This window comes from Tinamus guttatus, unplaced genomic scaffold, assembly GCF_059628265.1.
Source record: "Tinamus guttatus ecotype Peru unplaced genomic scaffold, ASM5962826v1 Tinamus_guttatus_pri_ptg000028l, whole genome shotgun sequence".
NCBI classification, from domain to species: Eukaryota; Metazoa; Chordata; class Aves; order Tinamiformes; family Tinamidae; genus Tinamus; species Tinamus guttatus.
Window position 1 is genome coordinate 275,892 of NW_028288562.1, and position 24,018 is coordinate 299,909.

At 39.5% G+C, this 24,018-nt stretch overlaps 1 protein-coding gene across 1 annotated transcript in view; it reads left to right on the top strand.

The window, feature by feature from the left end:
- The window catches only part of CCSER1 (coiled-coil serine rich protein 1), a 517,309-nt gene that overhangs the window by 185,661 nt on the left and 307,630 nt on the right, over positions 1–24,018 (top strand). The gene's annotated exons all lie outside the window — the stretch shown is intronic.

The window sequence follows — 24,018 nt, forward strand, 5'->3', positions numbered from 1 at the left end:
AATTATTATGATATGATATAAAGTGAGTTGTATGATGGCAAAATTGCTAATGAACTCATTATTCTGATTCTGCTGAGTATATGGTAATTGTTGTTCGAAGGTACTGAGTTCTCTAGGCGGTGTCTTATTATTATTTAAAGATGAGTAAGAATGAAGTCAATTATATTTTATGCAGCAATATGCCTAACGCTGAATTTCTCTTTGGTGTAGTTGCCTTGCTTGTACAGGGGTCTGTTTCACAGCTGCTGAATAAGGAGATCCTGTTGTGCAGAAACACATTTGGGTGCATTTGGGTGTCCGGCTCCTAGAGATTAACGCTGGCCAAGGAGGGGAGAGCAACGGAGTCCAGCCTTCCCTCCAGCCCTCAGACTGCCTCCTTGTTCCCAATTGGGATACCTGCTTCTGAATGCCGTAAGCCATTTTGCTCGAGGGTACAACAGTCTGAAAGCTTTTGAGTCTTTTATTTACATTAACAGAATTCCCTCCTGTCAAGTATTTTTCCCTAATAGTCTTAGATGTACGACCATTCCTGAGAGTACAAGCACTTCTGAGCAGCTCGGATAAGATTAGTTCAAGTATGAATGACAGGTAGCGAGTGAACACCCAGCGTCTTTTCTAGTGTAAATTGATTTCAGTGGGACATCATTGATGTATGCAGGATGTAGCATTAGATCTTAAAGGTCTTAAGTGATTTTTTTTGTCAGATGCAGCAACTCCGAATGGGACTGTTCAAGCAATCAGGTGCCATCCAAACAAATTATGAGTGAATAGACCATGCGACTTAATGTTTGTAATAAACAGGGAGCGAGGTGGCAGCAGTCTCTGTGGCAGTAAAGGTGTGGGAATTTCTTGTCAGATCCAAGTGATTCAGCTTGGAATAATACAGTGAAGGGAAAATATGAAACAGACACCTTCCCAGTGAGCATTTACATGGAATGAACACTCATGATGGTAACAACAGTGGAGAAAGAGTTAAAATTACCAAAAGAAGTGGTGTTTTTGTACCTGTTTGTCCTTATAGCATGGAAAGACTTAGGCTTCATGAAGTTGTACTGGGAGACAGGTTTGTTTAAATGTGTACATAAACCTACATATGTTATTTTTTAATGCAAGCCACTGGGACAAGTTTTTGAGAAGAGATAAGAAATATCTCTAGGAAGTCAGGAATGCCTGATTTTAAATCGTCAAAAACTTAACTGATGCTGGTTAAAATCCTATCAGTGCATTTCCAGAAGATCGTCAGAAGGAATCTTTGTAAATGCCTCAAGTATTGATTTCTTGCATGGATTAAAGGGCACAGTGGGGTTGAAAGCCAGCTTGCTGGCAGTAATTTTATCCCTAATCTCATTTTCTTAGTCCATTCTTCTCTTCTTTTGAGATGTATAGCATGAATAAAGCAAGTGGATGTGAGGTGGGAGTAATGCTGCTAAGAATAAATGAAGTGAGTTAGGAAAGCAAAATAAGACTGCTAAGCTATTCCAACCAAGTAGGATTTCCTTTCTTGGTCTCTTATGGCTTCATTTTGATTTCATCTGAGCTTCCACGATTTTTATGTGGTATATGAAAATAGATCCAAATCCTGGATTAGTCCAAGATATTTTAATTTCAACTCTTTGATATTTGCTATTAAGTAAGGGTTGACAGTGCAGCCATTATAAGGAAAATAATCCAATTTTTCTTTGTCACTTACAAACTAAAGAGATGGCTCTGACCAAAGCAGTCAATTTAGGAAAATGTTAACATGTTATTTAGAAGAGCCGGTTGTTGTCTTATTTCAAGTTTCAAGTTCCAGGAAAAAAAAGACACTAGCTTATGTTATTACAGTTCACCTTTGGGGTACCTAGTAAATCCGGTGGCATTAGGAATGGGCTTTCGTAGTTCAAAAACAATTAAGAACAGATTTTCTTACCGAATTACTATTTTAGTATCTTGTTGTAAAAGCTGATTTCACTCTCAAGCAAAAATGAGACACACATAGCTTTTCTTTTCCTTTTTGTTGTTTTAGTCCAAATTTTACTGTCTAGGTAGCTCTCTGAGGCAGCATATACCATACTGCACTCTCGAAAGTATTTTATAACAAGCCTCTGCTAGATTAGCAAAATTATTTGGAAACAAAATGAATAATAATGCTTGCTTTGGTATTCGTTTTGCTGTGCTGGTGTGCTGTCTAGGGGCAAGGAAAGCTAGCAGCAGAAAACAGGAATGGTTGGAAAGGCATGAGGATGCCAATAATGTAATTATTTTTAATGAACGGGGAAAATGAGTTGGTCTGTCTTTTTACCTCTACATTATGAATTGTTTCGTGTTACCACTTAACGATCATGCGACTGTGCCTAGTGCTTAATCTCCCTTTATGAAGAAGTTAGGCAGCCTGACATCAATGCTGTGAATTACTAATCAACTCCAAGAAATACTCAACTCTTTAAGCTGCAGAAATAACTGCCTCTGCGGTATGATTATCCTCTCCGACATCAATACCTGCTCTAATGAATATATACCACCTGTATTGAGATTGTGCTGCTTTCAACGTGAATATTGTTGTTCTGGATAGAATTTGCACTCATTTTTGTATGTGTCTACAGTACCAGGCATGGTTTTCTTAGAAATTTCAGCTTTCTCCACAAATAATAAAGGGCAGTATAGCAAAGCATTGAAAGAGTATACTAACTGAGTACACAATGTAAAAGCATCTATTATAATACAATATAGGAATTGCTTTAAATGTTGTTTATTGTACTGTGATGAAGAGGCACACTGGAAGAGAAGTGGTACATCTCACCAACCTCAGGTCTTTTGGAGAAGAAAATGAAAAAAACAGCAGTTAGGAGATGGAATATTGCCACCTGGCTTTTTTTCCCCCCTGCTTTCCTTACTATCTAAAAAAGAAATTTTATTCACAAATCCATGTTATTGCTTCTTTTTATTACATTTCCTTAATCTTCATTTCTAAATCATATTTTTGCCTCTCGGTGTTTTCAGGCTTTAATATTTAATTCCCATTTATATGCTATTTAGGCATTTAGAATTTTGATGTATATTACATTGGTCTTTATTTTTTATTGAAGAAATCATTTACCCACTAATAATTTAAATTGGCAGATCTTTCCTTGCAATCGTCTTTGTTGTTGTTGTTGTTGTTGCAAGTTGCATAGATCTTAGACCAATTAAGACAGAAACAAATTTTGTGGAAAGACTTGGGGGCTTTTGAGACACAGCTTTAAAGAAACTGTGACATGCCACAAATGTTATTTTAATCAATATTTGCAGTCACATAGAGCACTTTTTTCATTAAAAGCTAAGCCTGTTGGTAATACTGCCTTTTTTTTTTTTTAATTAAGAAATGTCCGTATGGTGGGCATTCATATCGTGTTTTCTAGCCTGTCAGTACTTTGCACTTGGAGAGTAACACATGTTTTCTTCTGGTTGACCCAGGGATGAATGGGAGAGAGTGAATTACAACTCTGCAAAGTCATTGTTTTTCACAATTGCTCTGAATGGTTATTTTCTAGGTACTTTTAAAAATAGTAATTTTACTAATAGTAACTGAAAGTTGCTGCATAATTTTAGCATTGTTTTTTATGAACTTTTTAGTTGATCCCACAGGAGTTGTAGTGCAGTAAATTCCGGTGTTGCTGCCTGTGGTATCGGTCCTCCCTCATAATACTTATTTTCTTAGGGTTGTTGCCATCACTGTGTAGTTTGCCCGCACCAGAGGGAATTGCAGGGAGCCCCGTATGAAGCGGCTGGAAGTGCTTGTTGGCTTATGTGCTCCCAAGGGCCATACAACTTCCCTGAAACTCCAGGCTCCAAAGCTGTGGGGTACATCTTGTGACTAGAGGTCAGAGGAAACCTAGGCCTCCTTGGCCCACAAGCCTGGCCTGCCAGAGCTGAAAGGCAGGGTGGTTTGCCAGAGGTAAGGGCATGGGTGGCCCGCACTTGTGGTACATAGTGCTCCTACATGGGGGAATGAAGGAGGTCAGCCGGAGTCAAGACGCACACTCAATGTTAAAGTTAAAAGATCTTGCTCGTTTATTAGCTTGAATGCAGTACATGTATATGATTCTGGCAGATAGTGATGTAACTACACAGGCTCCTAATTGGTAGACAATGATGTAACTGAGACCCTTACGTCCCCCCTTTACTTGTTTAGCTCAGCCTTTTAGTTCAACAGCGCTTCTATTCCCTCTGACCTTGGCCTACTTCCTTATCCCCTAGTCAGCAGTCCCTTTGTGCTTTCACTGAAGCCAGAAAGCCCGGATTGAGCAGGCCTGCTGGGCAGCCGTGTCCGCGGCTCCCTAACCATTCCTCTATAGGGGAGTTCTCTCTGGTGGGTCTTGGTGGCTGGCAGTGCCACCAACGGACAGGGAAGAGCCAACTGCTGATGATACAAGCAGCTCTTCTCTTGGATCTGCCACTAGCACTTGTGAGGCTTGTTGCTACTTGGCTTAGTTTTGCTTCTAACCGCTTGGTATCTTCTCAGGAAGGGCAGGCACATTTGTAAGACTGGAAGCACAACGCTGTAACCACTCCTGTGCTCTTCATGGCTGGCACCAAATGTGCAGTAAAGGGAAGTAAAGCAAGGTTTTTGGACTAAAGAAAGCTGATGTTTGTCCAAAAACTAGCAAAAGACTGATTTTTATGATTCTCAAAAACAAAAGGGGGACGGACAAGAATATAGACATTAAAAAGAAGATCACAATTTTGTGCAGAGAGATGTTAACGTGTGACTATAGCCTTTTACTGTACCAATAAAATGATATGCCATCATAAATTTATAACAGTGAAGCATTTGGCTTTATAACGTTGTTTACATGAACATTTTTAAAACAACTGTGAAGCATGATTCAGCCATTTGGTTTAGTTACTATTGTTTGTGTAAGATTGTGGGGGAAAAAAAGGCTAAATTAGCCGGGTATTAAGCTTGGTTTTGTAGTGTTTTGGGGCTTGTGTTTGTACAGGCCCGAGTCAGAAGTAGATTGTTAGGCAGTTTAGATGAAATTGTTGTTATTCCTTGCTAAACAGATAAAGAACTTGATACAACTCACTCTGTTGGGGCTGGATTGGTCTGTGCAGTGTATGCACCAAGCTTTTTCCCTCGTTCTTTCATGTTGAGAACAGGAAGAACAAGAAGCCTACTGTGCAATCGCCAGTGAAAACCCCTTCCTAAAACTGCAGAGCATTACATACCTGTGTGGGATGATTACCTATGAATTGCACTGTATATAATCCTTGCATTTGCACTTACGCTTCTGGAAACAGTGTCCAGTTAGGCAAGGATGGATGCCCAGTTTTGCCAGCATGCATGTTTTACAGCAAGTAAGTAGGGGTCTGTCATCCTAAGCCTTAGACTTTGATAAGGCACTTTACACATGCAAAAATAAATAGCATCTCCAGATCTTTTTGTGTAAACCCAGACTCTTGTTTGGGCTAGAGAGATTTTCCAGGCAAGAGATTGCTCTGATAATCCATAGTGGAAGAGTTTACTGGGCTGCGTATTTTGAGCTGTCTCTCTTAATTGACATGTACCTCATTGAAAGAGAGTTTTAAGGTAATCTTAATGTAAAGGCAGTCTTAAAATAATGCACTGTGCCATTTCAGTAATTATGGAGCTCAGCCCAATAACTACAGAACCCAGCACAGCCAAAGCTTAATTACAGAGCAGGATGTCTGTCATGAAAATTCGGCCTTTGCCTTGTATGTATTTCACTCCCCTAGTCAGTGCTTGGCTCACTTGCTAGAGCAGAGCCTTGAGCTGCAGAACAAGTGTCTTTCTACTACTGTCTTTTGTGTGCAGAGCCTTGACAAAACATACATATAGCGGAGTCATTACATTGATTAAATATATATAAATTAGATTGTTAAGTCCGGTTCCCCAGCCCGCAAGCGTGACAGAAGCAGAGAGGCCGATAGATGCAGGATCCCACTTTATTACCAGCTAGCTGGGGTCGCCGGCTCACCCTCAAACAGGGAATCTTGCCAAGGACCCCCCTGGTGTCGCTAGCTGGGGTCCCCAGCTCACCCTTAAGCAGGGAATCTTGCCAAAAGACCCCTCTGCTGTCACGTGCAGGGTTTTTATACAAGCAAGGGGAGGGCGGTTACACCAAACTTAGATATTTCCTTTTAAGGTCCGATCGCCACCGGTTCTCTTCAGATTGGTCGTCTTCATTAGGCAATTCTCTCCTTGTTTCATTTCTGGAATCTTGCGGGTGTAAGGGTTTTAGAGAAGCATAATGTTCCATTCTCACAAAATGTGATAGCCAGGATGTGTACTAGGGACATGTGACAAGGATTTCTTTATTATTATTATTTTTAAGTGTTCAGCCTTGCATTAAAAATTTCAGGCCTGGTGGCAGAGAAAATATGGGAAAGTGGAGAGGAAATCTGGACTTCAGCTGTGCGTTATATCCCTCTCTATGGTTTAGTTCTACTACATTGAAGGGAGATTTCTTAATTATGTCTGCTTGACTGTTGTAGACGATTCCTGAGACCTCCCCTTTAAAAATCTGAAGCTGAAGATTCATCTTTCCACCACTTCATAGATCTCTAAGTTGTTTTCACGCTTTTATAGGCATGACCATTCTGAACACCAAGGGCTGTGGCATCTATTCCTTAAGCCTTTACAGAGCCGCAGCAAGACACTTAGGCAGTAACTCTCCCCAGTCGTTTTGAGATATATAGGACTGAGTATATTTACCAGTTTACAAGGCTCCATATCAAAAATCTGTAGTACTCTTGTGTTTTTTGAGGTAATTCTTTTTAAGCGGTAGAGTTCTGGAGCTTTGAATTGTGAGGCAGAAGCACAGTGGGCCTGAGAAGCTGAGCTGTGTGCGCGTTCTTGGGAATCAGACCCAAGCCCAGTAACTGTCTGAAATGCCTTTTGGCTGATTTGCCTTTTTCCTTCCAAGTCATGCAGGGAAGTGGCACAGAGTCTATGCAAACAGAAGTTGGTGCATTCTCAGGTGGTGCTAATAATAAATATTTGTTGGACTGTGAAAGTTCAGGGGAAGCCAAGGTGACATTTATAAAGTGGTGCCAGATGTTCTAGGATTGTGGCTCCTTCTCTAAGCTGTTGTTTGGGAGCATGGGGGATGAATGACTTAGCCAAGGTTAGGACTGTTAATTGAGGCAATTAATAAGGATTTTAGCAATAACTATTTCCAGCACTTGTTTACATAGAAAAAAAAAGGTCAGATTTATTCTATAAATCAGATGAGAGGATAACCACTGACACCTTCAGGCACTGGAAGACCAATACTAGAAGCCAGAAAGAAGGGGAAAACCTAGCTTTTATTGTAAGATACAGATTTTCGCTTTCATGTCAGTGGTGTTTTGCATATCTGTCCAGCTAGACCTCTGTGAAATGACAACTGACTGAAGTCCATGCAATATTAGGCATGATTCTGAATGTGCCAAAATAAATATGAAGTGTAAAAGAATTTATCTGGTGTGGATGGATAACTAAAACCTGGTACAAATGCAGATCCAGGTTGATCAGGTTTGTAACCATCAGCTTATAATCAGTGATTGCATGTTTTAAGAGCCAACTTTATAACCTCTTGTTGCTGTTCTAAAGCAACTATGTGAAAATTGGTGAGATTCCTGCTGTGCAGAACTGCAGAGTTTCTGGGGTGTCAGGTCAGAAAGACACAGTAGAAGACATTCAGTTCACATCCTTGCAATCACTCCACAGACCCAAATGTGCTAGTACTTGTCCTGAGTTGCTACAAAAGCCAACTAAGCTCAGCACAGCTTTGAGACTGTAACATGGGAAGCTGTAATGCAGTTGACTTAACTATGTGAAGTTGATTCTTGGCGGAAGTTATCCCAAATCCTTCCTGCAGTCTCCAGGGTTGTTGTCAAAAACTTCTACACAGCTGGAGCAGAGGGATAGCTTGTGGTAAGCTCCCTCTATCTGTTGGTGGGTATTGAAAAGCAAAACAAGAAGAAATGCTTGTTAGAAACTGCTGCAGGGTGCATTTGATTTTCAATGAAGAAGAGCTATTTACAGTGTCCAGAGCAATGTCCAGAACCTAGAAATCAAAAAGCAAAAATTGTTTTCAGAACTTGGAAACAATCGTAGGAGTTCCTTGTGTGACCCTAACTTTCAAATTGGCTTCCTGTGAAATGTTTGATGTTTGCAATGCAAAACGCATACATAAAATTTTCCATTACTGCACAGTCCTGTACAGCATTGATGTCTTGAAGAAGTTTTCATGGACGGTTGTGTAACCACTTTCCATGTTTAAAGAGCATTAGTGGCAACCTTAGCAAACTGTTCCCCTTTTTTACTGACAATGAAATTATGAGAGAAATGCAATGATAGCTGAGCTTTAGAGGTACTTAAACCACTGGCTTCCCAGATGATTTGGCTTTTTCTGTAACACAACACTGGTCACCTATCTTTTTACTTTTATTCTGGTTCACCAACAAGTGGCTGTTATCCAAGTCGGACTGGGACTCCAGTTCACAGATTCCCCACTCACCACAGTCATCCCACTGAACCTCCTTCTTGACCCAGTCTTCTCCATCTTGTGTTTCTCCTGAGTAACATTACCCTTGAAGGGACTCAGCATTTAGTGGTGATAGTGAATTTTACAGTGAGGAGAGCAAAAAATCTCAAAACAAATAGTAAATGTTAAAATGAAAATGTTAAGAAAATAACCTACCACTCTTATGTGAAGTGGCTTGAATGAGGAATGATCTCTTGATGTTCTTTTAAGACTATTGGGCTGTATGTTTTGGGGTTTCCTGATCACAGTTGACAATTCATAGCGTTACCAGAGAAGAAATAATAAGTTTTGATGCAGTTGAAAAAGAAAATCAAAATAATTTAGGTGAATTATAGAATAAGTGCAAGAATGCTAAGACAAAATGGTTTCATTGTTGATTGTGTTTTGGGAAAAATGAGAAAAGCAAATGGCAAGTCTGATTTTTTTTCCTCTTTTTTTTTTTTTTTAAATTCCTGCAAAAAGAAACGTCTGACACTTATATGGGAAAAAATGTGGGAGAAATTAGGGAAAAAGTGGAGATTCAGAAAAGAATCTGTATGCTGCTGTTGGAACTGAATATGCCTGACATTCATCCCATTTTTTTGTTTGGTGATGGAGAAGATTGCTGAAAAAGGCTTGTGTTTTTTTTTTTCTTTTTTTTTTCTTGTTTGTTTGTTTGTTTGTATTTTTTGACTCATTTAGGAGATTACTACAAAACTGACCTGGAGCAGTGAATCCATTTGCCCCATGCATTGTCCCCACCCTGTGTCCCCGTTGTTTAGTTACAGTTATGTTCTTTACTACAGGACTGGCAATTCAAAACTTTAAACTGAATATTGGCAGAAAAAAGCCCAAAAAACAACAACAACAAATGTTCTCCTGGGATGGAAGTAGCTATGTCAATTTTAAGTGTCATTATTCCATTAACAAGATGATCTACTCCACAGCATTTAGAGGCATCTAAGACATTGGTAGGAAAAGCATTTTGAAAAGCATTCTAGCCATAGCTTTAAAAAAGAAGAAGAAAGTGCTATTGTAGGATTTTCTTAATACCTTTCATAGGTTTTTGTTTCTGGTTTAGATTAGGTTTTCTATTTAAGGATATGCTGCTGATTTTTTTGAAGTGTGAAATTGCAAGGAGATGGAAGGAAGCATTTTAATTGTTGCTCTCCCTGTGGTATCATTGATATTATTGATATATAAGCCAGAAAAGTAAGAAGACTTGTTGAAAACAAAGGCAAGAAACTACAAATCAGCTGAACATAGCTCCAGTGTCAACACTTCCCTCTATGAACTGTGTCCAACCAAACTGAGTGGTCTTTCCCTTTTCTCTGAACAGAGCTCTTTGGTGAGCACTGATGCATGAAGCGTGACAGTCCCAAATCAGTCTTAAATTGAAGTTCTTTTTTAATCCAGTTAGATGAATTAGCCTCTGATAAAAGTAATTATTTAAAATTAATGCAGGCCTGTTCATCCAAATTGATTGCAAAACACTTGTTTCCCAAAGGACTCCTGCCCAGAGCTTCCATGTTAAACAGACGCAGCGATTTAAGGGGGAAATGTATTCTTTAGGCTTTAAAGCCAACATATATGGGGGAAAATGACTGCTTGTGATTAATACGGTTGCCATCTAGGAAAAGAAGCTTATGTGGCATAAGGATAAGGAAAATGTGGTAGAATGAAAAAGAGGGTGTGATACTGGTTGGAGTGGGGTGCAGTCCTGAAAGGAGAGGATTCCAGTTGTAACTGAGAGGCAACTCAGCACTGGACAACATACAGCTCTTGGTCTGAGAAGAGCAGCTGCCTGTGCAACGGGAGGTCATAAAGTTGCTGCGTGTTGCGGACGCAGTCTGGCCCAGGATAATGTCAAGGAGATTTGATAGCAGGTTTGAAAGAAAGACCAATTGAAGACGCTTGGGTGGATGGATGTTTGTCTTGAAAGACGTCGGATGGCAAAAGATAAGGGTTGGCCAAGTAGGGGATGGTGCTAAGTTTGATGAGGTAGAAATGGGCAAGGAAAGTGAAGGGAAAAGTTGTAAAGATATAAATGAAAGCCTGTGAACTGCAGAATTTACCTTGCTGTATTCTTGCATTTAAATTTCTTCATGTGTAGGAGGAATATTTCAAACATCTGCAGTGTTAGTAAGTAATCTTTCTCTCTTTTCCTTTGGATATATTGTTGTACAGTCTGTCATTCTGTCTGTGCTTGAGTAAATGTTCAATTTCTTACTTTTCTTACTCATTGTTATGAGTTTGAGCAAATTACCCTCCCTGATATGTAGTATAAATGGGTTCTTATTACTTTTATTCTTGGAGCATTACGCATCATTTCACATCAGACCAGCTGCATGGAAATGTGGCAAAAAATGGGTAAAAAAAAAATTCTAATTTGATGGTTCATTTCCTGAAATTATGATGCCTCTCAGAGGTAATAATGATCACTGGCGTATGCATTGCTCTGTTCAGAAATAGGACAGGGGGCATCTGAAGACATGGGGGTTAATGGACAACTCAGAGAGAAATGCAGCCGTAACGCCAAAGTAGCCGTGCCGGCGTCCTTTCCTCAGGCAACTGTGTTTGCATTTGAAAGTCCTGAACATGGAAGACTTTATTGTTAACAATTTTGATATACATAAAGCTTTGCGAGAAGTTTACTTTTTGCATTATAAAATTTGATTTGAGCATATGTCCAAGGGCATGCATTATGAATATCTCAAGTGCCGTTATAAGGGCTTTTATTTCGGAGAGGATGCGTATGTTCTCCTGCGGAGCGCACAGGTTTCAGTCATTCGTTCCCTGTGGGTACAGGAGATGGCTACATAGTTTAGGGTGTAAATTCATGCTACCGGCAAGCAGTTTTTATGGGCGAAGAAATATCATTTGAGTTTATTCAGCGAATTCTGTGATCAAGTACAATTTTAGCTTTGTCATTCCCTATAAAGCTGTCTTGAATTCTCCAGTACACAAAGCCATCCTGTTTGGCTGCTGGCTATTGCTCAGCGGGCTTTCTTTCCATGATTTTGTTTTCCTGTGTGCTGAATGAATAACTACTGAAACTGAGAAACATAGATACAGACTCTCTTCTTACCAGCCTGTTTCCTTTGCAATTGTTTTCAGATTATGTTTGTCATCCATCTACTCATCTGGTCTTTTCTTTATGTGACATTTCTTACAACTCTAGGAAATTGCACACAGAAAAGCACTGTTCAGGACAGAAAAATAACTGTTTTTTAAAGTGAAAACTTCAGAAATACTGTAATAAAGGTCATCTAAGTCATGCTACCTTGACTTTTTTTACAACTTAGAATATATGTACTAGACTAAGTATATATATTACAAGTGTCTGTCTTTGATTCTACAATGGGCAACTCTATAGAGGGCCAGAGCAGCAACCTGTTTCTTGAATACTTTCATCTCCCATAAAAGAGAACCAGGGTAGAAATGGCCTTTCTCTCTTTCTTCCTTCTGACATGCATTTACAAAAATGTAAGTTTTTGTTAAGTAGGGTTTGACTGGACCGAAGCACTTGGTTCTGTTTGCATGTCCAAGGAGAGGCTGCTAAAGTCAAATACTTAGAGCAGGTCAGCAAGTACACCTGAAAATAATACGAAGTCTTGAATGCTTGTTTGCCATATGAGGTGAGAAATATTTACTCTGAGAAATAATGAATAAAAATCAGACGTTCATTTTTACAAATGTGGGGCACAGTTTTAAGGAGGCCTCGTACTGCAGGCGTACATCCTGATGCCTCCAAGAGCAGTAGTGCAAGCTACTAGAGCAAAACTCACACAGGGGTTCCCTTCTCCTCCAGAGAATGTGCAGATAATGTTGTCCTGACAGGTTTTATGCTGACCCACTACCCAACTTTGTCACGAGATTGCCTCGCCAGCTCCTCTGTGCGCAGGACTGAGCTGGCAGGCAGTGTCCGGGGGAGCACGCGGGGCACCTATGGCCTGGAGAGCGCCCCAAGCCTGCCCACTGCTGCACATGACTCTAGGGGAAGCTGGCCTTTACGTGGTATGTAGTACTCGCTTGAAAAGCTAGAATTGAGAAGGCTGAAACTCTGTCGCCGTTATTTATACTGCATTTGTGCTTTGGGAGAAAATAGAAGCATCTGCATGGAAAAGACTTCGGGGAACTTTTCATACACTGAAATTTTTCATCTTAGGGGTATAAAATGTGTTATATAAAAAGCATCGAGAAATCTTAGTCCTGTTTATGCTTCAGAAGCTCCCTCTGGGGTTTAAATTTTTCTGACAAACTCTTTTTGAAAACATTAACAGTTTAAAAAAAAAGATTTTTACATTAAGAGAGAAATAAAATCATTAGATTTTATTCAGAATGAGATTGTGTTGTGTGGCTATTACAGCATATTGCTTTTATGTTGTCTTCCCTACAAGAATTTAAAAAGGCAAGTGAGAATTTAATTTCTGGGAAGGAATACTGTGAACATACAGCCTTTCATTTATTTATTCAGCAAATGAAAATATTTACAACAACACAATGAGGAATAGTAGCTGTTTAATAAAACTTCAGAGATTATTGTTCTATGTATTTACCTCCTTCCACCTTATATTGCTGTAGAATGAAGAGATCTGCTTGGCAACATTCTTCCGTTTTGTCCATACAAGAATGTTGTGTAATTTCTGCATTTGATCTCTTAGTTTCTGCTATATGGAAGGATTTTTAAGGGAAATAGCTAATATACGGATCAATCTTTCTGGATATGTAGAAGATACTATAGCGTGCTTGGAAGATTAGCGTGAAGGCTGTAATCTACGCAAACAATAACAAAGGAAAAATAGGGAAGGGAGCGCGCATGCCAAATGTTAAGTCAATATTCTAGTTTTAATGCTTTGTGTCTCAAATCGAGACCTGTGTAACAGTTGCATATATGCTACCATTTCTACCGTGTAAGCTGCAAGTTATTGAGGCTTATCTGAGAAAGAGGGAGTCAGAGATTTTAATTAACTTCACCGGTAGGAGGATGAGCTTAGTATTCACTGTCTTACCAAGAGTGAGACCTAAGCATATACATTTTGCTAAATTAATTAGCAGGAAGGGTGAGAGTTTCAGGATCTGGTTCAAGGAGTCATTTTCAAACACTGCAGCCTAAATAAGCTTGCAGCTAGACTGAAGTAAAACTCTGTCCTTTTACAAAAGTGGCTTCATGGGTGCATCACGGTGCAAGAGAGTGCACAAGAGAAACCTTAAAAAAAACTTTTATGGGCAACTTGGTAAAGGTACTAATTCCTAGTACAGTTAAAAAGCTGCATTTTTTAAAAAAATACAATTTCCAGCTATGTTTTCAAGAACTTTTTGCTTTTCTAGACTTCTTATTTATTGTTGTAAACTTCTCTAGTATTTCAAGTGAGCTTGTGAAAACATAAGCATAGTGGTTTCACAAAAGCAAACATCTGGATAAATTAGTGCTGTGGAATATGTAGAGTTATTGCTTGTAATTCCTTATTTTACTCTTAAGGGATGAAAATGAAATGATTACAAATCAGTAGAATTCATTCACGTCAAGTTTGTTTTTCTTTCACCCAAATATTTGATTCTTAACTCTGGAAGATAGTTTTCTTTACTCTTCAGTTCTCACTGATCTCCATGTAGCTAACATAGTTTCACATTAGGCTAGTGATTCTTTGGAGTTAAAACTGGGAGAAAAAAAGCTGGTCCAAGTCTTTTTTTGGGGAGGTGGGGGGAGGCGCTTTTTTTGGTTTGCTGGTACATGAACAGATCTAAACCGAGGAGCCTCTTTCGGTGCATTTGCTTCCTTGCCTCCATTGTAGCTTCTCAGTTTCAATTTCAAAGCCTGACCCCAAAGTCTTGTTCACGGCAGCTCTGAGAAGCACCATAATCTGCCCGTGCTTTTCCATGTGTACGCAGGTGACAGCATTTCTGCCCTGCTTTCCTGTCCCTCCTATTTAGCTTGTAGGCGGTCAGTCAGCACTTCCCTCCAGCTGTAGCCTGTGCTGAAGCTTCTCAGTTGGCTTCTTGGAACTGCTATAAAAGGTGGAGTTCAGCCTAAAGGACCTACAGGTAGTCTGCCTTGTCCTTCCCTACATACATGTGTGCCTACACTGCAGGACCCGGGCGTGCAGCTTGTACAGCAGGGCCAGCACTGGTTTTTTATGCATTTTGTATGGTCATGAGTGATAGAGCAAGGCAGGAATAGAAGCGTCTGTCGCGATCCCTCATATCACTGGGTTTCTCTGTACCGTGTGTGTTTACAGCTCCTTTCCTCTTTGTTCTTCAGAGCTGTCATCCTCTATGTTAGACACAGGCAAATGGTTTCTCCTCCAAATTGCTTTTCTATATTACTGATGTTTTTGTTTTCCCCATGAATGGGTCGCCACTTATTTATTTATTTTGGGTGCTTCAGTGAGAGTTTTTATTTCAGTCTTTATGGTCCATTTCCTTATGAGATGCCTCTCTTGATGTTTATTTGTCTTTACAGTCATTAATTCTCTCAGGAAGCAGCTGGAAGCAGCAAGTTGACCATGTGGGGTGGCTCTTTTCATTCTGGCAGTGGGTAGGATTTTCTAAGCATGGCAGTAACAGGTCTTGTCATCATGAAAGAATATCCAAAACAGGAGAATTATTTCCTTTTATTTTATTTTTATTTTTACATGGAGAAAGCAAAGGTTCAACTTTATTGTTGTGTCCTGTGCTTCCAAGAAGGTCAGCCTATGGAGCAGGAAGAGAAGTCATATTTTAAAGTAATGTTTATATTGTATTATAAACATGTTGACTGTATTGCAGCAGTAAGTGCTAATGTGGTAGCCCCTGCCCATCATGTTTCTTCATTTACAGAGCTTTGTCTCTGTTGAAAAGAAGTGCCATGGGGACAGTGTGCATAAATGCCAGAAAACTCTAGCAAGGCAAACAGCTCTTGAATGTCTTTGAAAAGGATCAAGGAAGCAAGTGAAGAGAAAGGCCCTTAGGCAGTATATATTAGTCTAGTAGCACAGCAATTGCTCTTTTTCATCCCTCTGCTGTTAAATGGAATGGGTTTTCAAAGGCATTTTGGGGGCAGTCCTGAGGGTGCAAAGCCAAGTGATGTCTTCTATACCCTCTGTCTGCACATGGAAATGCTTAAGAGAAGGAAGTTCTTTCAGATTTACATACATGCTTTTCTTCTGCTGGTTTCTGCCTTCTCACAGCTTCTTACTTTTATCAACCACCTAAGTTCAGTTTGAGCCTGTACAATAGACAAGAATATTTGGTCACAATACACTGATAATGGTTTCATGCAATACAGTATATTGAGATGGTGTGAGGTAAACAGCACACCTTAATATAAGTGAGACTTGAAGATATTTTTCCCCTGAAAAGATACCTGCCTGAGCAGTAGCCCTTGTCACATCAAGCAGATTCAGTATCTGTCACATGAAGCTCCTCTTGTGCATCTAAATTTGGATCAAAATTCCTGCATGAAATGAGGAGGAATTAAAAGGGGAGGAAATAAAAAGACTTAGCAAAAATAGCCTGCTTCCTCCTGTCCTGAGGCTTCTGTGCACCCGCTATGTACTTCTGGGTCTGCAGTGCTCTGGTGTGGACTTTGGTGCTGGCACATTTCTCTCTGTTCTCTGTGATAGGCATGAGAGTAAAATAAGTGAGAAAAATGTGCCTGAGCTGATGTGCTGCTACCACTGCAGAGGGGATGGCCCCCCACAATCCCTAACATGAGATTTGCCTCCACTCTTCAGGTATTTTAGTAGAAAAAGATTTTTCTTTCTTAAGAAGCCCCCTACTTGAACTTTGTTTTCTGACTTCAAAAGTTTTTAATTTATGGAAACCTACCTGAAAAGGCAACTTTTCCACTTAAATGCTGAAATTCAAGTGGAGAGATTCAGGAGGAATCAGAGCTGAAGTTACATAGGGAGAATGATAAGCACTGCAGTGCCTCAGCAGAATATGAACTTGCTTTTGATCTGCTTCCGAGGTGGAACAGGAGTGAATCTGCACAGAGATAAACTGCCAGAGCAGGGGTGAGGCTGTGTCCCTTGGCCTGGGAAGACGATGGCCTTCCACTGTAGTTCCATGTGCTGCTACTCCTCATTCTTTGCCTTGCTCTCTAAAAGCTCAAGATATATTTTATGTGTTATGATCAATACTTGGATGTATGACTACCGTGACAGTTCATGCTCTTGCATCCAGTAGTGCTTATGGATGGCTCAGGGCTTTCATTTCATATCGCAGTAGCGGTTACTGTGGTAATAAAATGTGCCCTTCTAAGCTGGGATGCAAGAGAGAATTCTCACCCATATTAAAAGCCCTGGTGTTTCTCATTTAGGAATGGTGACCTCAACTATTGGCTGTAGTTCAGAAGTATGTTCCTACATTTCTGTTCTTAAATTGGACAAGGTGGAGTCCAATAAAGATATGACACATTGAACTTTCTTCCTTAAAATTTGTGTTTTTGTCAATGACTTCCTCAACAGTTACCTTGCAACGTGGTCTCTGGTTAGTGCTCAGGAGGGATGATCGCTTATCCTCATGTTGCTTAATCGTCCCGGTAGGATCCATAGGGTTTCTTTCTGTTGGCTGTGAACTGCTTGCTCTTTGTAAAAAGCAGACTTCTCTTCTTTTGCTGGAAGTTGTGAGAAGAGGAATTACTTCTTGGATTATCCTCACTTAGTTTACTTAAAATGCAGAAATTAATATTCCTGTATCTTCTAATTTACATTCCAAGCATTTTCTTCTCTTAATTATTGCTGTGTCAAGAGCATGACTTGTGACATTTAAGTTTTTGCATGTCAAAAATTCTTGCTGGCTTATTCTAAGGAAGAAGAGTCAAGGTCACATAACTTTCATGATCTCTTTTGGATAGCTTTGCAAATGAAAAACAGAGATTCAGTAGGTTTGGATTTTTTTTTTTTTTTTTTTTTTTCCTGGCATATCCACAAGGATTTTGCCCCCTGGGACAGTTTTCGCTGTCATTGAAATGAGTTGCTGCTGAAATGAGCTTGTCCCTTAGAATTATTCCCAGCGATGGTTTTATTTGGGTATGAAGGGATGAGCGGAGGGGATGAAGGGATGAGGGGAGAAGCGCGGAGGGAGGAAACGAATTAGCTTAATGATTTTTTACTTCATGTTCCCTAAAAATAATTTGTAGTATTGAGGGATGCATAAATGATTTAAAAGTGATTTTTGCTTAAACCATGCTCTGTTCTATGAATTCCTCTTTCCCAATATTGTTCATTATGGAAAGCCAAGCAAAAAGCTTGACAAACAGTGCTGCGTTAGAAAGAAGAAAGGAAAGGAAAAAAAATCAAAAATTCTAAGGAGATTTATCCAAATCTTATTTAAATTTCCTTGCAAGCTTTAAGCATACTGAATTATTTATAACAAGTTGAAATATTTGCAGTAGTGGGGTCCGCTCATGTAGTTTTAGGATTGGGACTGATAGTCTCCATCTTCCTGACTCAAGCAGATTTTGCTTTCTGCCCTGTTATTTCCCAGAAATATTTTCCAAACTTGCAACATTTTGCATTATGTTCTCGAAAGTAGTGATATCGTTGAACAAAGATTTTTGAGAATGATTCCTGTTTGTAGATTTAGCTTGAATTCAAATGGTGCCATGAAACATAAAGGAATAGATCCTTTAATTACCAGCCCCAGGCACGCCAGAAATCCAGAAATTCTCAGATATCATTCACATACTTTAAATTAGTCCAAAATGGTGAAGTAAAACTTCTTTTTTTTTTTTTTTTTTTTTTTTTTGATTGGAGATCTCAGCTGTTCGGAAGCAGGGATGTGTTACTGGACTTTCTTAAATGATCTTTAGATGATTGCAGTCTGGACCCTATGCATCTTTGAGGCTTGGTGTCCTTGGGCAAAGCAAGGAAGGGAGGTGAAAGGGCTGTTAATTCCTGGCCACCATGGAAAGCAAGTAATAATGATAAAATAAATAATCCATACAAATTCTGCTTGTCATAGATCTTGTCATATGCCCTCCTTTGTCTCAAGCTTTGCCCACACTTTGCATCAACCTGATGTTCTAACCGATAAAATAGTGCTTTTATTAGGTTGGCATTAAATCTCCATCAACTGCTAAATGCAGACTAACAACAGTTCAATTTTGGGGTCTCCAGAACTGTGGTTTTCCGGTGAGTGCTGCTGACTTCTCTGGGGTTTTGTGACATCCAGATTTTTTTTAGGAGTTAATTTATTATCTGTCTCATCTTCCTCTATCATCTCCCCACAAAGCAGGTGACAAGCAGCATTATAATATTTGTCAGTCCTGTCAGAAAAATGGAGCTTTATCCCTTTGTGACAAGTGCTCCTCGCTGTATTGATCAGGATGAGGTTGTCCCTCCTGGGAGAGGTCAGTGCAGGCAGGAAGACTTCTATCGCATCTCCTTGCTCTGCACAGAGCAGTCCTTTGCATCCTGGGCTTTGTTTCAGACACAGCTGAACCAAGATAGCGATCGGTGTTTGTGCTGCTTAGCGTGAATAGAAACCTTCTGCTTTGCTACCAGCCCATGTTATCTGCTTCTAAATGTCAAGCACTCTTCAGTGCGCACCGCAGAGAAGATGAGATAACATGCAAGTCAGACGAGTTGGAAGGAGGAGTATGGCACAGGAGGTGAGGATCTGCACCTTCCGTGCATGCCTTGGCACGGAGGCTTCCCTGGACGGCCCCTGAGCCCGCTTCTGAATGCGGTTTGTGATGAGGTACCTTGGGCCAGAGTTGAGACACTTGGCATTAGTGGCACCTTTATGCCCAGACAAAGCCTCTTTATTCCTAGGCCTGTTATCTGCTTCTCTTTCTGGTGCGACTCATCCCCAAATGATTTGCTGCTTGTTCAAACACATGAGAAGGCACAGTTCTTAAACAAACAAAGAAAAAAACCCACAAACACTCTTATATCAGAAAATGAGAGGGGAAAAACAACCACCCAGTAAGGAATAAAACTGTTCTGGTAATAGCAGGCAAATGTCTTGTTCTTCATTTGATCATCCCCTCTTAAATAACTTCTTCTCCCTTCTCTCTGCAGCTTATGTCCCATGCATACTTGTTGGGTCTCTTTTCCATTGATGCCCCCAAATCCCTGAAGTGTTCCTAAGTTTCTGTGTGTCAGACTTGGAGAATGAGAGCTAGTTTAATGTGACGGTTACTGGATGTATCTGATGGGTTTTATGTCCCTGAAAGCACGGAGGAAGGATGGCATTACATTATTAACCCAAAAGATTCAAAGTCGTAAGTCAAGCCATACCAATATTCAAAGATTGTACAGTGTATAGATACAGGCAGGCACATGTTTTGACTTCTTTATCCTCTGCTTTCAAAAGGAAATGGTTAACATCTCAGCCAAATTGCTGTGAATTCTACTACAAGTTAATTCTGATAAATTGTAATTGCTCAAAATTTGAATATGTGCAATCAAAAAAAAAAAAAAAAAAAAAAAAAACACAGACTTTGGCCACTAGAGTGAAATCATGGGCTGTAAGTTCTCAGGTTGTATTTTCCTGCCCAACACTGCTCTTCATGTTGTTCTCAATGTTACGTGTGCCTGCCAGTGCACCCTTAGAAGCAATTCCAGTGCCTCCAGGTATCCTGGTAAGTCAAGGGAATGCAACAACCACAGAGTAAACCATGGAAATCATCATTTAATCTTAATGTGGACAATCAAAAAGCCAAGGATAAGAGACAGAGGATGTAACATTCTTCTGATTCAAGAGAGTTGAGCGTCAAAACAAAAATATTGTAACAAATAGCCCAGTATTGATATTAATTTTTTCACGCTACTTATTTCTGTGTACTGGACTCCAAATAAATATTTAGAGGTACTGAAAACCATTTCAGATTTCTGAACTTTGCACCTCCATGCTCAGTCCACTTGAACATTTCTTCTTCATTTGCCTCTGGCCTCAATTTGTGAAAATACTAGGTTTACTGTGATATGCAAGGTAAGACTGGAGGAGAATAGAAAGGCTTCCTCTGTAAGGGCAGAATAGAAATGTTAGTGCAGGATTTTGGTCAAATTAAATAATCTCATTAGTCTTTGAATCAAAATGAAAAACATTCAAGGCCACACTGGAAAAGGACGGAGAATTTTCTTGTTGATGGGCCAATTTGACCATTTCTGCTGAGACACCACGTGATTGATGATATCAAGAACGAACAACGCAATTAGATTAATTTACACATTAATTAGTTTATTGCTTTCTTTTCATTTGGTCCCTAGTGTTTTTTTTTTTTTTTTTAAATTGAGTATGTTCCTTTGGAGCGGTTTAATTTCACTACTGAAAATCTGAGTGCCCACACAGCAACACCTGCCTTGTGAGTGAGTGAATAGAAGCCCTCTAGTAGCTGGAGAGGACACTTCAGCAGGGAAATAACACCTACAGCTCCCCCAGCTTCCCAGCCTGCGTCCTGCCCGCACTGGGGAGTATCTTGTGAGTGGGGTCTGCAGGGGACAAGCGGGGACGTGGTGCCTCTTGGCAGCCACTGGTCACCACGAGGTCAGTGCGCTCGGGAAGCGCATGGTGGTGAGTGTCCTTTGAAAGGTGGTCGTACGCCAACGGCGACTGTTCACTGCTCATGTCCGAGTTCCACTTGGGGACGTGCAGACACTGTGCCCAAACCTGCACTGAATTTCTTATTAGCAAAGCTGACCAAATAAGTAATATGTTTATGAGTAACATTAATGCTGAGTTTCTCCTATTTTGTTTCTTTAATCAGGTTTTTGCAATCACTGTGGCTGTTAAGGAGTTTTTCAATGGATTTTCAACTTCTCTGGCAGCTTAATTTCATAATGTTTCCTGAAAACCTTACAGATTAATCCAATTTAAGGATTAATTTCTTTTTAAACACTCTATTAGACTGCAGTTTTTCAAAAATGAATATAGTGACATGCATGTTCTGAATTTCCTTATATAGTATTTCCCTAAATCTATTATATGCTTTCATTTATTGCTCATAAAAGGAGATTTAACATAAAAGCTCTTTTAAGAAGAAGACTAGGTTCTAACTATTTTATGTGAAAATGAAATAAAAGATGGTTTTAAAAGTTGCACTTTCCTCCTGACATATCAAATGCCCTACATAACATAGATGGAAGGTAGCGTCTGCACTTAAACACAACTCTTGGTAACTCCTTATTCTTAAATTGTGAAAGACAGCAATGAATACTATCAGGGATGTATTTGTTTAATCATATATTTTCCGTAAAAGTGAAGTCTAGTGTTGGCTCCATTAAAGAGTAGACTTCTTCCTGGCCCAGGCAGAAGTCCCTGCATTAGATGAAGGCACCTGGTGGGTGGGATGTGAGGCAAGCAAGTGGAATGCATCATTTTATTAAATATGAGTTAAACCCTTCAACCTGACTGGTATGTATTGCTTGTGAACCTCTTAGCCAACAAAATGTTCGATGAATTGCCCGCTCGTTCCACAGAAGCACTCTTGGAGCTGGTGAGAAATGATGTTTTGATCTAGAAGGCGGCAGTTGCAGAACAGATATACTTGGCTTCTTTTCCTCAATATTACAGAAGTTTGTTTGGTACGCTAGTATACATCAGATCTTCTCTAGCTTAGCTGAAATTTTGTTTTTCTAGTCCTGGGTCACTTGAGTTAAATGCAGGTATGCAGGGTTTAAAGTGAAAAAGAAATTGAAAATAATCAAATTTCTCAGAAATCTCAGTACAGCAAAAGTCTCATTTCTTTTTTGGGGTTTGTCTACAACCGTTTGTTTCCTACCATACGGTTACCACTTGAAAGTGAATAAGCCCCACTGGACTTTTCCAAACAGCTATTTTCTTGAGTGTTACCAAGTTGCTATTTTAAATTACATTATCTTATTTGCATCATATTTAAAATTTCATAATAGGTTCCTGGAGAAACACAAGGATTAAAAGCTCAAGCTTTTCGTTTCCCTGTGTTAGATCAAGGAATTGTAAGGGGAGCTCTCACCTCCTGTAAAATTCAGAGAAAGAAATATTAGACATGCCCTTAGCACTGTACTTTAGAAATAGTTGAAATATTTTTTTAAAAAAATTGATTCCATATTTCTTGATTACCAAGTTCTAGCCCAAAGAAAGTCTTTATGGTTGAGATAAAAACCTTTGAAGGGAGAGGGGTTATAATGGAAAAGGCTGCCAGTCTCTTGATGTATAGCAACACTAGCCATTATAGGATGTGTGCACATTTGTGTGTGCGTGTGCACATACTTTGGTCATGACAGATGCTGAACATCATTTTTCCAAAAGGCTGCCCTTGAAAAATCTCAGCATCAGAGTACCAATAAATGATACAGAGTACTAAAAGCTGTAAAATGTCAAACAATATATAGCTTATGGCATGATGCAGTTTAATTTTCTAAGATGCCATCCCTGTAACTTTTGAGGCACTCTCTGCTAGAGCAGAAGTAACACTGAGAAATTGTGTGAAGAGGGTGGACAGAGAGTCATAAAGATTTGATGCCCCTAAAATGCCAGTAGGGGTAATTAGCCAACTGTCTGTTTCGCTTGCCGTTTAGCTTCTTGAGGTTGAAAAGCCTGGAATCCATTTTCAGAATTTAGTGTGGGGGTTGAGAAATTTCTACCTTTCTTGACTAGATTTTGCAAAGCATTTGGCACTTAATTGTAGATAGGATATGCCCTTTGCAATAGTTAGCCGCATTTCTTTAGAAGTCTGTGTTTCTGATGTGCAGAGAAATCTTTAATTTTCCTCCAACATTTTCTCATAAATTTGAATTGCAATCTGACGGCATTAACCAATGCCTGTGACAAATTCTGCTTACAGTAAATGGATCTTTGGAAGGTAGGGAGGGTTGGTCATCCTTAAGCAGCTCCTGCCACTGATGATCAAGGAACTTGCTCCTTCTCCAAATTCAAAGGCAAAAACATGTTCCACTACTAAGGGGAAACTCCTAGTTTTTATTAAGAACTTTGATTCTGCTAAATCCTTACAGCTGCTTTGAAATGAATTGCAGTGCATTACCATAAAAATACCATAAGAGATAACCTAGACATAGTTAATGTTAAATTGATGAAAAAAATATTTGTGGAATGAATTTCAAATGAGCTTTTTCCTGCAACAAGTAGAAGCAGCTGTATGAGATAGTGAAGAGTTTTTCTGTAATATTTGATTTTGGATAATTCAGTGATACCATAGGATCTATGCACTTATATATGCCAGTTGTAAGTAGATATTAGTTGATCTTGTAGCAACCAACTTAAATTTTTAACCCTTATGACTGAGTTTTGATGTTTTGTGGTTCTTTTCATACCTTAGCAGATGATTCTGTCTTTAAAAGGACAATGTGTAGCCCTGTGTAGCCCTCAACAGCCCTGTGTCAATATAAAGCTTACTGAAGTAATTGAAACTATTTCCTTTATCAGAAATTAAGATTTGTTGAATTTTGAGTGGATTAATAGTTCATACATAAATACTGCATCTGAGCCATCTAGCAGAGGATGACAGTTCTCTCCAATTGGACTCACAGTTTCTGAGGTTACAGGGGGAAGGGCTATTGTTGTTGCAGCCAGGTTTCTTCTCCCTGAAAAACACACTGTG